We start from the raw sequence: 14,131 nt of genomic DNA on the forward strand, positions 1-14,131 counted from the left end.
CCCTGCCAGGACCGCTCTTACTGGGAGCACTGGCTGCAGCCGGCGGTGGGCGGGGCCACATACAAGGGCATGGTTATGCAAATCCAGAGCGATCGCGCGCTGTAATTGGTGGGAGGGAGGACCGCGGGGTTTCCCCAGTCACGTGAGGATCGACGTGGGGGGGGGGCTGGGGATGGCGGCGGCGTCGGGTGAGAGGGGACGGGAACCGGGAATGGGGACGGGGAATGGGAACCGGGTTCGGGAACGGGAAGTGTGACTGGGAATGGGGACTTGGAATGGGACGGGGAATGGGACCGGGAATACGGGACAGGAACCGGGAATGAGAGCGGGGATGGGAATATGGGAGCAGGTCAGGGAATGTGGGAGCAGCAAGCAGAGAGAGAATATGGGATGGGGATTAGTGTTCAGAAGTGTTCCAGTGAAACACCCCGGGGCTGTGAGCTCTGCAGCTGGGCCTGCCCTGGGCTGCTGCGGCCCAGGGCCCCAAGGCTGGAGCTGCAGCCTTGCTCCTGTGTCAAGAACAGGAGCCTCGTGCAGGCCCATGGCCCTTGCATGGCCCCACTATGAGGGAGGGCTCTGAGGCACAGGGGTGCTGGCAGGATGGGCTGCTGTGGCCAGCTGGGGGCCTCTGAGCAATGCCCAAAGCCTTGTACTCTCTGCAGCTGGCCAAGGAGAGCAGCAGGGCTGAAGGGTTCATGTGGCACGGCAGCCCCAGCTGTGAAACCCTCGGCCCCCATGGGAGAGGCGGCCCTCAGGAATGGGACTGGGAATACAGGACAGCACTGGGAATGGAACTGGGAATGGGACCAGGAATGGAGACCAAGATCTGGAATGAGACCGGGAATGGGGGTGGGGACTGAGAAAGGGCACCGGGGAACAGGGACTGGAAATAAGGACAGCGACTGGCAATACAGGAATGGGACCGGGAATACAGGGCTGGGACTGGGATTGGAGACAGTGACTGGGAATGGACCCCAAATACGGGACACAAGCGGGAATGGGACCAGGGATGCAAACATGGGTATGGGACAGGGAATATGGAAAGAGCAACCAGAGAGAGAATATGGGATGTGGATTAGGAAGATTGGGAACCTGAGTACGGGAGCAGAACTAGGAATGTGAACTTTGGAACAAGACAGGGACTATAGAAATGGAAGTATGGAACTGGAGCAGAACTAGGAATATGTCAGTGGGAACAGGACAAGGAATATGAGCCTGGGAATTTGGGAAAGGCAACCAGACAGAGAATTCAGGACACTGACAGGGAATGAGACCTCGAATGGGATCCAAACTGGCATGGGAGCAGGAGTGGGGTGACTTGGGAATGGGCTGGGGGCAAGGGAGCTGGCAGCAGGGACAGGGGGATCCTGGACAAGGCACACCAGGGACCGGGATGGGGGGACATGGGGACAGTTCCAGGGCAGGGGGTCCTTGGTCAGCTGCCCCAGAAACTCTGCCAGGGTGTCCCAGTGCCGACAGAGCTGCTGGGCCTGCAGTGCCCAAAGCCCTGAGCAACCCCCAAGTCCCTCTGAGGAACCCTGAAGTCCCACGAACCCAGCATCCCCCACATCCCCTGGAAGATCCCCCCATGTCCCCTTCCACATCTTAGTTCAACATCTTTATTTCTGCCCCAGTTTTGGGTGTTTGGAAAGGACAAAGAGAAATGCAAAGAAAATACAGGTAACGGGGAGCCAGGAGGATGTGGATCCCCCAGCCAGGTGTCTCCCCAACATGGATCAGTGGCACCACAGATCACCAGGACTCTGCCCACCCAGGGTCACTGGAGATCATCCAATGCAGACCCTGCCATGGGGGATGGAGCTGGAGGAACACAGTCTTGGTTTAAAGACAGGTGTCTGCTGAGGAAGACAGGAGCCTCTCTTGAAATGGAAAATGTAAACTCTCTCTCTCTCTGTTATAACTTTGAGATTAAGGAGCTCTCAGGCAAAGATATGGGAATAGGAATATCAGATTTTTACTGGGAAAATTAAAAGTATAGTAATATTAAAAAGAAAACACTGATAGAGTTAGAATGCAACCTGACACCCTATTGGTCACAGTGTTGGTAGCAGTCTGATTACATGCAGGCTATAGTTTTACTGGAGTGACAGATGTGGTTTTGTTGAAGCAATGATTTTGGAGAAGGGTGTGTTCTTTTTGATTTTTTTTTTTTTTAAGATTTACTGGTGATGAAGCTGGGCCTGGTCTTTCTGGTCTTTCTCTAGGAATTTAGTGGGAAAAGGTTGCTGTGATATTTCAAATTTTAGATTTTATTTAGGTAGGAAATGCTTGGCTCTTCCCCTTGGGTGGGGCATTTCAAATGGGATGATGTAATTTGATTAATCATGCAGCGAGACTTAATGGCTTATTAACAGAAAATACCTTTGTTATAAATGAGAAAGAAAGTCTCCATATTTAGCAAAATTTAAGTTGCTTTATTTGATATAGACGGAGCAAGCAGCGCTGGGGAACGTGAGGGGTCAGCGCCCACTCCACGCTCTGTCAAACCTTGGTTTGCAGCTCCTTTTTATAGGATGTTTTTCCTCGTAGTAATCAATAACTGTTATTTTTTTTGTTGTCATAATTCTGCCAGGTAAGCGGTGGTGGTCAAAAAAACATCCATGGGACCGCTTGTGAAATCTCTGGACAATTTGTCAAGTAACCATCTGGTTTTGGTAGATAAAGAACAGCAGAAGTGGGAAGTCTGGTCTTAGCAGATAGGTTGCAATTGATTACACAAAGGCAGGAAATCTGATTTTGCAAAATCTTTCAGGCTGTGGGAAATCCTCATTTTGCAAACTGGTATTGAATACAATTTACTAAAAAACACAATATTCATAACAGGGGTATTTAAAGAGAATTATTTAATCATATATATTTTTCTCTATTTTTCTCTATCTAATGTCCATGCTTCATTTCAGACCTAAGTATTCTGGTTTATACAAACCCCACTACTTTTATGATTGACACGAATCTTTTATCAATTATCACACCTTCCTGGACAAAGGATGGGTCCTGAAAGGGGTAAACAAAACTACCCCACCTGGCTTTAACAGCTGGCCTATTAACAGAAGATATTTCCCCCTGCCCCCTGGAGTTATGATGGATGGGTCATGGAAGAGAGAAGGAACACTGCTCCACCTGCTTTTAACAGATGGTGATAGAATATATACTTGTGGTTAACATCTTACATTGCAACCTTAGACTGGCACAAAGCTCTTCTTGCACTCCGGGCACTTGCAGGGCTTCCCTCAGTGGTGCATCTTGGTATCTGGTGAAATGAGAGCTCTGTGAGAAGCTCTTCCCACACTTGGGGCACTCATGGGGCCTGAGACATCACAAGGGGCAGGGCTGTGATGTGCTCTGGTACCTGTGACTGAAGGCTGGTAGGGGGTCTTTTGAGATTCAATGCTTCAGACCCAGGAAGCTGCCAGCCTTCCCAGAGAGAGAGAGTCCTGCAAGGAACTGCCTTCTAGGGGATCTTCTGTCTGTTCTCCTGGCCACTGGATAAGCCTCAGGAAGGGGTAGCTGTGGCCACAAGTCATCAGCTCTGGTCAGTGATTTAATCTCAGCGATTCCAGCTCTGCTTGCAAGGCTTTCCCAGGCTGCCTCAGGGACAGAGAGACGGGAAGCGTCTTATGGCAAATTCCACAAAGATTCCTTTATTATTCAGCAGCTCTGTGAAGGGAGCCAGGAAAGACTGCTCCCTAGAGAACTGAGGGAAATAACTGAGGTTTTTATGGGAGAGAGCAAGGGGGAAAGACCAATTGGTTACAAAGGATTAACATGGATACTAGGGCATGGTGGGATAAGAGAAGCTATTCAGTAGCTCACCATGACAAGAAAAGGTGTGCTAACCTAATGAGCATCCTTCTAGGAGGGTTGAGATAAGCTAATCACAGCCCACTCAAGGGAAATTCCTCTAAGGCAAAGCCATGGGCCTCCACATTTGACATCACAAGGAGCAGGGCTGTGATGTGCTCTGGAGCCTGTGACATCACAAGGGGCAGGACTGTGATGTGCTCTGGTGCCTGTGACATCACAAGGAGCAGGGCTGGCTGTGATTTGTTTGGTGCCTGTGAAATCCCAAGGGCAGTGTCACAGTGGGGGCAGCTCTCAATGTCCCCACAGGTCACTCTGTCCAGTGCAGCCGTGCCAGCGGTCACTGCGCACTCGGGGGAGGCTGGGCTGGACGGGGATCCGGGCAGAGACGCCGCCCCCGGGACTGGAGTCTCCCCCTGCCTCTGGGCCCAGCCCCTGGTGGGAGTGCCTTGGGCACAGCACGGGGCTGCTGCTGGGCCAGGGGGAGAGCCCCTGCCAGCTGCCTGGGCCCTTCTGATGCCTGTGCCACATCCCTGTGGCTCCTGTCCCTGCTGCTCCCTGCCACCTTCACTCCCTCCATCAAAGCACCACTCAACCTCTTCACAGTGACCTGTGAAAAGAAAGAGAGAAAGAAAGAATGAGAGAAAGGAAGTGTTGTCAGATGACCCTGGCTGGATGGCCGACACCCACCAAAGCTGCTCTCTCACTCCTCTCCAGATACGGACAGGAGACAGAAAACAGAATGAAGGCTTACTGGGTTGAGATAAGGACTGGGACATATCACTTAGCAAATGTCACAATGGGTGAAACAGGTCTGAAATTGGTGATATTAATTGAATTAACTGCTCTCCAAATCAGACCAGGAGAGTGAGAAGTAAGATAACTGTATCTTCTGCCCATCCCTCCCTCTTTCCCAGCTCTGCCTCCTCCCCCAGTGGGTGCAGGGAGATGGGGAATGGGGGTTCTGGTCAGTTCATCACATGTTGTTTCTCCTGCTGCTGCTCAGGGAGAGGAGCCGTTCCCCTGCTGCACCATGGGGTCCCTCCCTGAGACGCTTCTCCATGAACTTCTCCAAGGTGAGTTCATCTCAGGGACAGCAGTTCTTCATAAACTGCTGCAATGTGGGTCACGTTCCTATGGGCTCGCAAGTCCTACCAGGACCCTGCTCCAGCGTGGGCTTCTCTCCACGGGTTGCTGGTCCCTGCCAGGTCCCTGCTCCAGCACGGGTTTCTCATGGGGTCACAGCCTCCACTCAGGCGTCCCCCTGCTCTGGCATGGGCCCCTCCAGGCGCTGCAGGTGCACCTCTGCACTCTGTGCCCTCCATGGGCTGCAGGGGCCCAGCTGCCTCACCAGGGACTGCACCACAGAATCTCAGGGCAATCAGCTCCAGCACCTGCAGTAGCTCCTGCCCCTCCTCCTGCCCTGCCCTGGCTGTGTGCACAGTTGTTCCTCTCATGTTCTCGCCCTGCTCTTCCCTGGCCACAGTTACAACTGCACAAGAACTGCTTTTCTTCAGTCTGTTTTCCCAAAGGTGTTCCCACCATTTCTACCTGGCCCAGCCTTGGCCAGCGGCTGGTCCGTCCTGGAGCCAGCTGGCGTTGACTCTGCAGGACATGGAGGAGCAGGTGCTTCCAGCAGCCTCTCACAGAAGGTGCTTCTAGAGACCCCCCATACCAAAACCTGGCCTGGCAAACCTAGTATAAGTGTGGTAGGGTTTTTATTACCATGATTAATTCTTATTATCGCTATTAGCTCTATTATTGCTATCAATAGTACAGTTATTCTTAGTTGTGTTATAATTAGTACAGGTATTTTTAGTCTTTTTGACTATTAATCGTTGCTTTATTAGACATCAGAATAAAAGTTCTTAATTGCAAGTAGAAGGTAGGAGTTTGGCAGCTGCTCTCCCTGCCCTATTCTGTGTCATTGCTGCGTGTGAAGCGGCAGCTGCCAGGACCCCCCATTTCCCTGGTTTGGGAAATTGGATGGCATTGCTCACATGTCAGAAAGAGAGGCCTGATTCCAATTAAATGCATTGCCTGAGCTCTTGTAGTCGCAATGCTCAAAGCTTGTTTTCTAACGTTGCTGACTTGCTCAGCTTCTGTTCATATTTGCGATTTTGGACCAAAATGTTGTCAGATGTGATTTTGCAAGGTTTTCTGTAATGAGCTGTCTGTTTTGCTCTTGGATTTCTTAATGGTGGGTCAGAACGGAATGCAGCATTTTGGGTGGGAGCCCTTCAGTCTGATCTGGGACTGTCTGAGCAGCAGCTGGTTTTGCACCTGTAAGCAGAGATAGCAAAGATTGCATGAAGTGAATATTGTGCCCGGTTGCGGAAGCCGTAGCGCCTGGCGAGCGCGGGGCAGCTGCCGGGATCTTCGGGGCACGGAGGAGCCGCAGACGGACGTTGCAAGTGGCTCCTTCGGGGCAGGATTTTGTCCCGATGCGGGGGAATTGCCGCGGGCTGGGCGGGCTGGGGCCTCTGCCGAGCGCCGCCGCCTTTCCCCGGGAGCCCCCGGGCAGAGCTCTGTGCTCAGGGCCGAGGGCCAGGCACCCGCTCGGCGGCTCCGAGACGGCAGAGTTTTGGGGGTGCCGCTGTTGGGGGCAGTGCCGGGGGAGTTGCCCCGGGCTGGAGACTCAAGGGCGCCGAGGATGGCGAGCACCCAGTCCATGTGGCATGGGACAGCTGCGGACATGCCTGGGGGGCAACCTGTGTGGGGGCTGAGGAGGTTTAAGAAGTTGGAGAGGATTGGAGGAGGGGGAAGGCACCCAAAAACGTACCAGAAGCAAGAAGGTGCCTGAATTTAGGGGAAAGGATGGAAAATGGGGGAAAGGATCCAAAAGATGAGGAAGGGAAGCAAAATAAGGGGAAAGGAAACAAAATAAATGGTAAAGACTCAAAAGAGGGGGAAAGACACAAAATAGGGGATAAAGTATCCAGAATAGGGAGAAAGTATCCAAAATAAGGGGGGAAGACCCAAAATCCAAGGAGAAAAGGTTTCATGGGGTGTCATAACTGTCATGGTGTGTCCCTACGTGTGCTGGGGTGGGTGCAGACACTCAGCACCAGGAGCAGCCACGGAAACATCCTGAGGGACACAGGGAGACTCTGCAGGACATGGGCTGGGGACCTTGGAGGATCAGGCCCCACCAGGGGTGGAGGACAGGAACATAGGAGGAGACATGGGGGCACATGGAAGGGGACAGGGACACACAGAGGTAATGGCCACAGTGGAGGATGAGGACAAATGGAGGGGAAGGGACACAGTGCCACCAGGACACACAGCAGGGGACAACATTGCCACACCTGTGGGGACACTGCCACTAGGACACCACTGGTGACACCCTGCATGGGACACTGCTGGTGGCACTGACATTTGCGCTGTCCTCAGAGGTGGTTGGGCTCCCCTGAGGGTGGTGGCCCTGGTACACTGTGGTGGCTGTCACTTGCTTCCACACCCCTTGTCACCAACTGAACAAGCCCTGACAACAACTTGTCGACAACCCTCCCGCCCTGGTGGATGGTGACATTCAGCTGGGATACTGCAGCAGTGATGGTGGGAATGTGGTGGCAGGAACTGCATTAGGCAGTGCTTTGCCATGGCTGAGATGAAGGTGCTGGTGGCATTGATGCTGTCCCAGTTCGTGTCCCCACCCATGTCCATGTACCTTCATGTCCCCAGCTGGGTCTGTGTCCCCATCCATGTCTATGTCTCCATGAAAGGCTGTGTCCCCTCACGTCCCCATCCATGACCTCACCCATGTCCTTGTCCGCCACATGTCCCCATCCATGCCTTACTTCAACATTTTATTTTAACCCCATGTTGAGGGTTAGTTCTTTCTATTTTTTTTTTTTTTCCCTCTGTGGAATTTTCCCCATTGTCATGCTAAGATACCTGTTGACTGGGCCCTGGTGACAAGGGGGAGGGGACGGGAGGGAAGAAGCAAGCCCTGCGAGATTCAAACAGCCAGAAGAGGAAGAGGAAGGCTGGGCCTCGGCCCATTTCCCCCGCGGAGTTCGGACGAGAAGGACGATCGCCGTCTGTGTCCCATCCCAGCGTCGGGAAACCACCATCGGACCCTGCCCGGCTGTCTTCTCGCTGTGAACTACCACCATCCAGCACTCTACTGAGCACCGGGACCGACACCGTGAGCGGAGAGCTCTCTCTCCATCTCTCTCTCCCCCTGGGACAGCTCTGCCATCACCCCCAGCCCTCCTGCAGCTCTGCGGGAGCCGCCCGCCCCCAGCACCGGGAACTGCAGCTCAGGGAAAAGGTGCCTGCAGCCAAAAAACACTGGGACTGAGTTACTGTTCTGTTTGTGGGTAATTTCATAGCTGTTGTTGTTCTTGTTTGTCTTGTTAAATATACTAGTAAAGAACTGTTATTCCTACCCCCATATCTTTGCCTGAGAGCTCTCTTAATTCCGAAATTATAATAATCGGAAGAATCATATTTTCTTTCAGTCCAAGGGGAAGCTTCTGCTTTCCTTGGCAAACACCTGTCCTTCAAACCAGGACAGATTTTGGCGCCCAACGTGGGGCCCGAGGGCATTGAGAGAAAAGGGTGAAAAAGGAATAACAGTTCTTGAGTTACCTCAGTTTTGTGTTAGGTGGCATCATGTTGTCCAGCTTACCGTGGTTTGGGCTCCATGTGGCCACAGCTCTATCTCTCCCATTTGCAATCCCTTACTTGAACATGGGTCCTATAACTCAGGCTGCTGTAACTATTATCCAGTTCCTTTTGTGGGCTGATAACATGAGAAATTCATGGATTTTTAACTTCCTCTGGAAGGTGGGCACATGGATTCGGAGCTATCACACTCTAACTGTATGTTTTTGGGGCTACTTTAATAATGGTACATACTGTGAGGATATGACACCAGGGAAAATTTTGTCCCAACCCCTTACACAGTTTTTTGGGTCTGCTCCACCAGCTTTTGAGGGGTTCAAATCTCTTCTAAGCAGTAATGATATCATACAGTGGCTGACATTGCTAATAGGCCTTGTAAACCTGTTCTATTTAACATTCCGAGATGAGGGGAGATTGACTTGGATGACAACCCTGATACGTCCCCCAAGGAATAGGGATCCTGCCCCAGAGCCTGGCCCTGCCCCAGAGCCTGGCTCTGCCCCAGAGACTAAGGACTCTGCCCCAGAGCCTGACCCTGCCCCTGCCCCAGAGACTAAGGATTCTCCCCCAGAGACTAAGGATTCTGTCCCAGAGCCTGACTCTGCCCCTGCCCCAGAGACTAAGGATTCTGCCCCAGAGACTAAGGATTCTGCCCCAGAGGTTAAGGATGTTGCCCCTGAGCCTGATTCTGCCCCAGAGCTCACCTCAGAAAGGAACCATCCAGAGTGGGTGGGGTTTCTAGTGAAGGAGATGGGCCAAATGCTGAAGGAGTACCTTTCCCCAGCTCTTGAGAAACTCTCCCTCTGCCTTAAAGAGGGAGAACCTGATGGTGCAGCAGTGGAACCCACAAATGTTACATCTCTCCAGGCTCCAGCTGAACTGCAAGGGCACTCACAGCCAGCAGCAGTTGCCCCCGTGGAAACTAGAAAGTCTAAGGTGAAAACAAAGCACCTAGATAATAATGATCAGAAAGCAGGGCCCTCACAACCAGCAGGGGAGCCAGAGGTTGAGATCGTCACAGAGTCCCTGTCATACGAGAGTCTCCGTAATCTCCGTAAGGATGTTGTACGAAGGGGCCGTGAGGCTTTTACAACGTGGTTACTGCGGGTCTGGGACCTTATGGGTACAGGTGTGCAGCTGGATGGTACTGAGGCAAGGAATTTGGGACCCCTAACCCAGGACTCAGGTGTGGATCACATATTCGTAAGGGAACGAGGCCCCCTTTCCCTCTGGGAGCGGCTTTTAATGAGTGTAAGAGAGAGGTTTGTCCATAGAGAGAGAATGCAGGAGCACCACCATAGAATGTGCTGGAAAACCGCTGAGGAGGGGATCCAACAGCTGAGAGAAGTAGCAATACTGGAAGTACTCTTTGGGACGGGTGGACAACGACAATGACCCCGACAAGGTCAGGTGCACAGGGCAGATGTTGTGGAATCTGGCACACCTGGGGCCATCTCAATACACCACATTCATTGCAGCCATTAATGCTGACACCAACCACGAGACAGTGGGTTCTGTTGCCGATAAGCTCAGAAATTTTGAGAGTATAATGAATGGCCCAATGCAGGCTCAGGTCTCTGCCGTGATTAGGGAACTCAGATAGGAGTTCAAGGAGGAGATAAGAGGGGTGAGGGAGGAGATGAGGAAGGTCAATGCAGCACCAGTGCGAGTCACAGATCCCAGAGTTAGAGCCCAACGTCCCCCAGCTAAGGAGAGAGGATACACCCCACGAGCTGACCTGTGGTTCTTTCTGCGTGACCATGGGGAAGACATGAGGAGGTGGGATGGGAAACCCACTTCTGCCCTGGCAGCACGGGTGCGTCAACTCAAGGAGGGAAACACTAACCAAAGGAGCTCCACTAAAGTGAAGGTAGCCTCAACTTCCCATAACCAAGATGCAGGGTATTACAAAAGGGAGGATGATTTGTCAGATCCCCTTGAGGGAACCTCCAACATGTATGCCCAGGAAGGAAATAATAACCAGTGCTAGAGGGGCCCTGCCTCTAGCCAGGGAGAGGCACGGGAAAACTGGGTCTTTTGGACGGTGTGGATCCGATGGCCTGGCACATCAGAGCCACAAAAACATAGGGCCTTAGTTGATACTGGTTCACAGGTCACCCTAATACCATCAGAACATGTGGGGGAAGAGCCTGTTTCTATTGCTGGGGTGACAGGGGGATCACAGGAATTGACTTTGCTGGAGGCTGAGGTGAGCCTGACTGGGAAAGAGTGGCAGAAGCATCCAATTGTGACTGGCCCAGAGGCACCGTGTATTCTAGGCATAGACTTCCTGAGGAATGGCTATTACAAAGACCCAAAGGGACTCAGGTGGGCTTTTGGAATAGCTGCTGTAGAGGCAGAAAACATTAAGCAATTGAACACCTTGCTTGGACTGTCAGAGAACCCATCTGTAGTGGGACTCCTGAAGGTGAAGGAGCAGCAAGTGCCAATTGCCACCTCCACAGTGCACCACCGGCAGTACAGGAAAAATCGAGATGCCGTGATCCCCATCCACAAGATGATCCGTGAGCTGGAGGGCCAAGGGGTGGTCAGCAGAACCCACTCACCCTTCAACAGCCCCATCTGGCCTGTGCGCAAGTCTGATGGAGAATGGAGATTGACTGTGGACTATCGTGCATTGAATGAAGTGACTCCACCGCTGAGCGCTGCCGTGCCGGACATGCTGGAACTCCAGTACGCGCTGGAGTCCAAGGCAGCAAAGTGGTACGCCACCATTGACATTGCCAATGCATTTTTCTCCATTCCTCTGGCAGCAGAGTGCAGGCCTCAGTTTGCTTTCACCTGGAGGGGCGTGCAGTACACCTGGAACCGACTGCCCCAGGGGTGGAAACACAGCCCCACCATCTGCCATGGACTGATCCAGGCTGCACTGGAAAAGGGTGAAGCTCCAGAACATCTGCAATACATTGATGACATCATTGTGTGGGGGAACACGGCAATGGAATTATTTGAGAAAGGAGAAAAGATCATCCAGATTCTGCTGGGAGCCGGTTTTGCCATCAAGAGGAGCAAAGTCAAAGGTCCTGCCCGAGAGATCCAGTTCCTGGGAGTAAAGTGGCAAGACGGGCGGCGCCAAATCCCCACTGAGGTCATCAATAAGATCACCGCGATGTCTCCACCAACCAACAAGAAGGAAACACAAGCTTTCCTAGGTGCCATAGGCTTTTGGAGAATGCACATTCCTGAGTACAGCCAGATCGTGAGCCCTCTCTACCTGGTCACCCGGAAGAAGAACGAATTCCACTGGAGCCCTGAGCAGCAGCAAGCCTTTGCCCAGATCAAGCAGGAGATCGCTCATGCTGTAGCCCTCGGCCCAGTCAGGACGGGACCAGAGGTGAAGAATGTGCTCTACTCTGCAGCCGGGAACAAGGGCTTGTCCTGGAGCCTTTGGCAGAAGGTACCTGGTGAGACCCGAGGCCGACCTCTGGGATTCTGGAGCCGAAGTTACAGAGGATCTGAAGCCAACTACACCCCAACAGAGAAGGAGATCTTGGCTGCTTATGAAGGAGTTCAAGCTGCCTCAGAAGTGATTGGCACAGAAGCACAGCTCCTCCTGGCACCCCGACTACCAGTGCTGGGGTGGATGTTTAAAGGGAAGGTCCCCTCTACCCACCACGCCACCGATGCCACATGGAGCAAGTGGATTGCCCTCATCACACAGCGCGCCCGTATCGGAAACCCAAATCGCCCTGGGATTTTGGAAATAATTACAAACTGGCCAGAAGGTGAAAATTTTGGTCTTGCCGATGAAGAGGAGCAAGAACAAGTGACCCGGGCTGATGAAGCCCCGCCATACAACCAACTGCCAGCAGATGAAACTCGCTACGCTCTTTTCACTGACGGTTCCTGTCGCATCGTGGGGATGAACCGGAAGTGGAAAGCAGCCGTATGGAGCCCCACACGACAGGTTGCACAAGCTACTGAAGGAGAAGGTGGATCAAGTCAACTTGCTGAACTCAAAGCTGTTCAGCTGGCCCTGGACATTGCTGAAAGAGAGAAGTGGCCAAAGCTTTACCTTTACACTGATTCATGGATGGTAGCCAATGCTCTGTGGGGCTGGCTGGAAAGATGGAAAAAAGCTAACTGGCAACGTAGGGGAAAGCCAATCTGGGCTGCTGATGAGTGGAAAGACATTGCCAGTCGGGTAGAGAAGCTACCCGTAAAGGTCCATCATGTAGATGCCCATGTCCCCAAGAGTCGGGCTAATGAGGAGCACCAACACAATGAGCAAGTAGATCAGGCTGCAAGGATAGAGGTGTCACAGATAGACTTAGACTGGCAACACAAAGGAGAGTTGTTCCTGGCTCGATGGGCCCACGATGCCTCAGGTCACCAAGGCAGAGATGCTACCTATAAGTGGGTATGAGATAGAGGGGTGGATCTCACCATGGACAGTATTTCCCAGGTTATCCATGACTATGAGATGTGTGCTGCCATCAAGCAAGCCAAGCGAGTGAAGCCCCTCTGGTATGGGGGGCGGTGGTCCAAATATAAGTATGGGGAGGCCTGGCAGATTGACTACATCACACTGCCTCAGACACGCCAAGGCAAGCGTTACGTGCTGACCATGGTAGAAGCCACCACTGGATGGTTGGAGACCTACCCTGTGCCTCATGCCACTGCCCGCAACACCATCCTGGGCCTGGAAAAACAAGTCCTTTGGAGACATGGTACCCCTGAGAGAATTGAGTCAGACAATGGGACTCATTTCAAGAACAGCCTCATAAGCACCTGGGCCAGAGAACACGGCATCGAGTGGGTGTACCACATTCCTTATCACGCACCAGCGGCTGGGAAAGTGGAACGGTGCAATGGGCTGCTTAAAACCACCTTGAAGGCACTGAGTGGGGGGACTTTCAAGAACTGGGAGATTAATCTACCAAAGGCCACATGGTTAGTGAACACCCGAGGTTCCACTAATCGAGCAGGCCCTGCCCAGTCTGAGCCCTTGAGAACACCAGATGGGGACAAGGTTCCAGTGGTGCATATGAGAGGTATGCTAGGAAAAACTGTTTGGGTGAACCCTGCCTCCAGCAAAGACAATCCAATTCGGGGGGTGGTTTTTGCTCAAGGGCCAGGGTGTACCTGGTGGATCATGCAAAGGGATGGAAAGACCAGATGCATACCCCAAGGAGACCTTGTTTTAGGGTGAACTACCTACAATACTGTGCCTGTATCTGTAACTGTATGGATGTCTATAATTTGAAGGTTTTTAATTTGATTTGGCATGATGGTAGGGGAAAATTCGGGGTGGATAATGTTGAGGGTTAGTTCTTTCTTTTTTTTTTTTCCCTCTGTGGAATTTTCCCCATTGTCATGCTAAGATACCTGTTGACTGGGCCCTGGTGACAAGGGGGAGGGGACGGGAGGGAAGAAGCAAACCCCGCGAGATTCAAACAGCCAGAAGAGGAAGAGGAAGGCTGGGCCTCGGCCCATTTCTCCCGCGGAGTTCGGACGAGAAGGACGATCGCCGTCTGTGTCCCATCCCAGCGTCGGGAAACCACCATCGGACCCTGCCCGGCTGTCTTCTCGCTGTGAACTACCACCATCCAGCACTCTACTGAGCACCGGGACCGACACCGTGAGCGGAGAGCTCTCTCTCCATCTCTCTCTCCCCCTGGGACAGCTCTGCCATCACCCCCAGCCCTCCTGCAGC

Source organism: Cinclus cinclus, unplaced genomic scaffold, assembly GCF_963662255.1.
Source record: "Cinclus cinclus unplaced genomic scaffold, bCinCin1.1 SCAFFOLD_198, whole genome shotgun sequence".
NCBI lineage: Eukaryota > Metazoa > Chordata > Aves > Passeriformes > Cinclidae > Cinclus > Cinclus cinclus.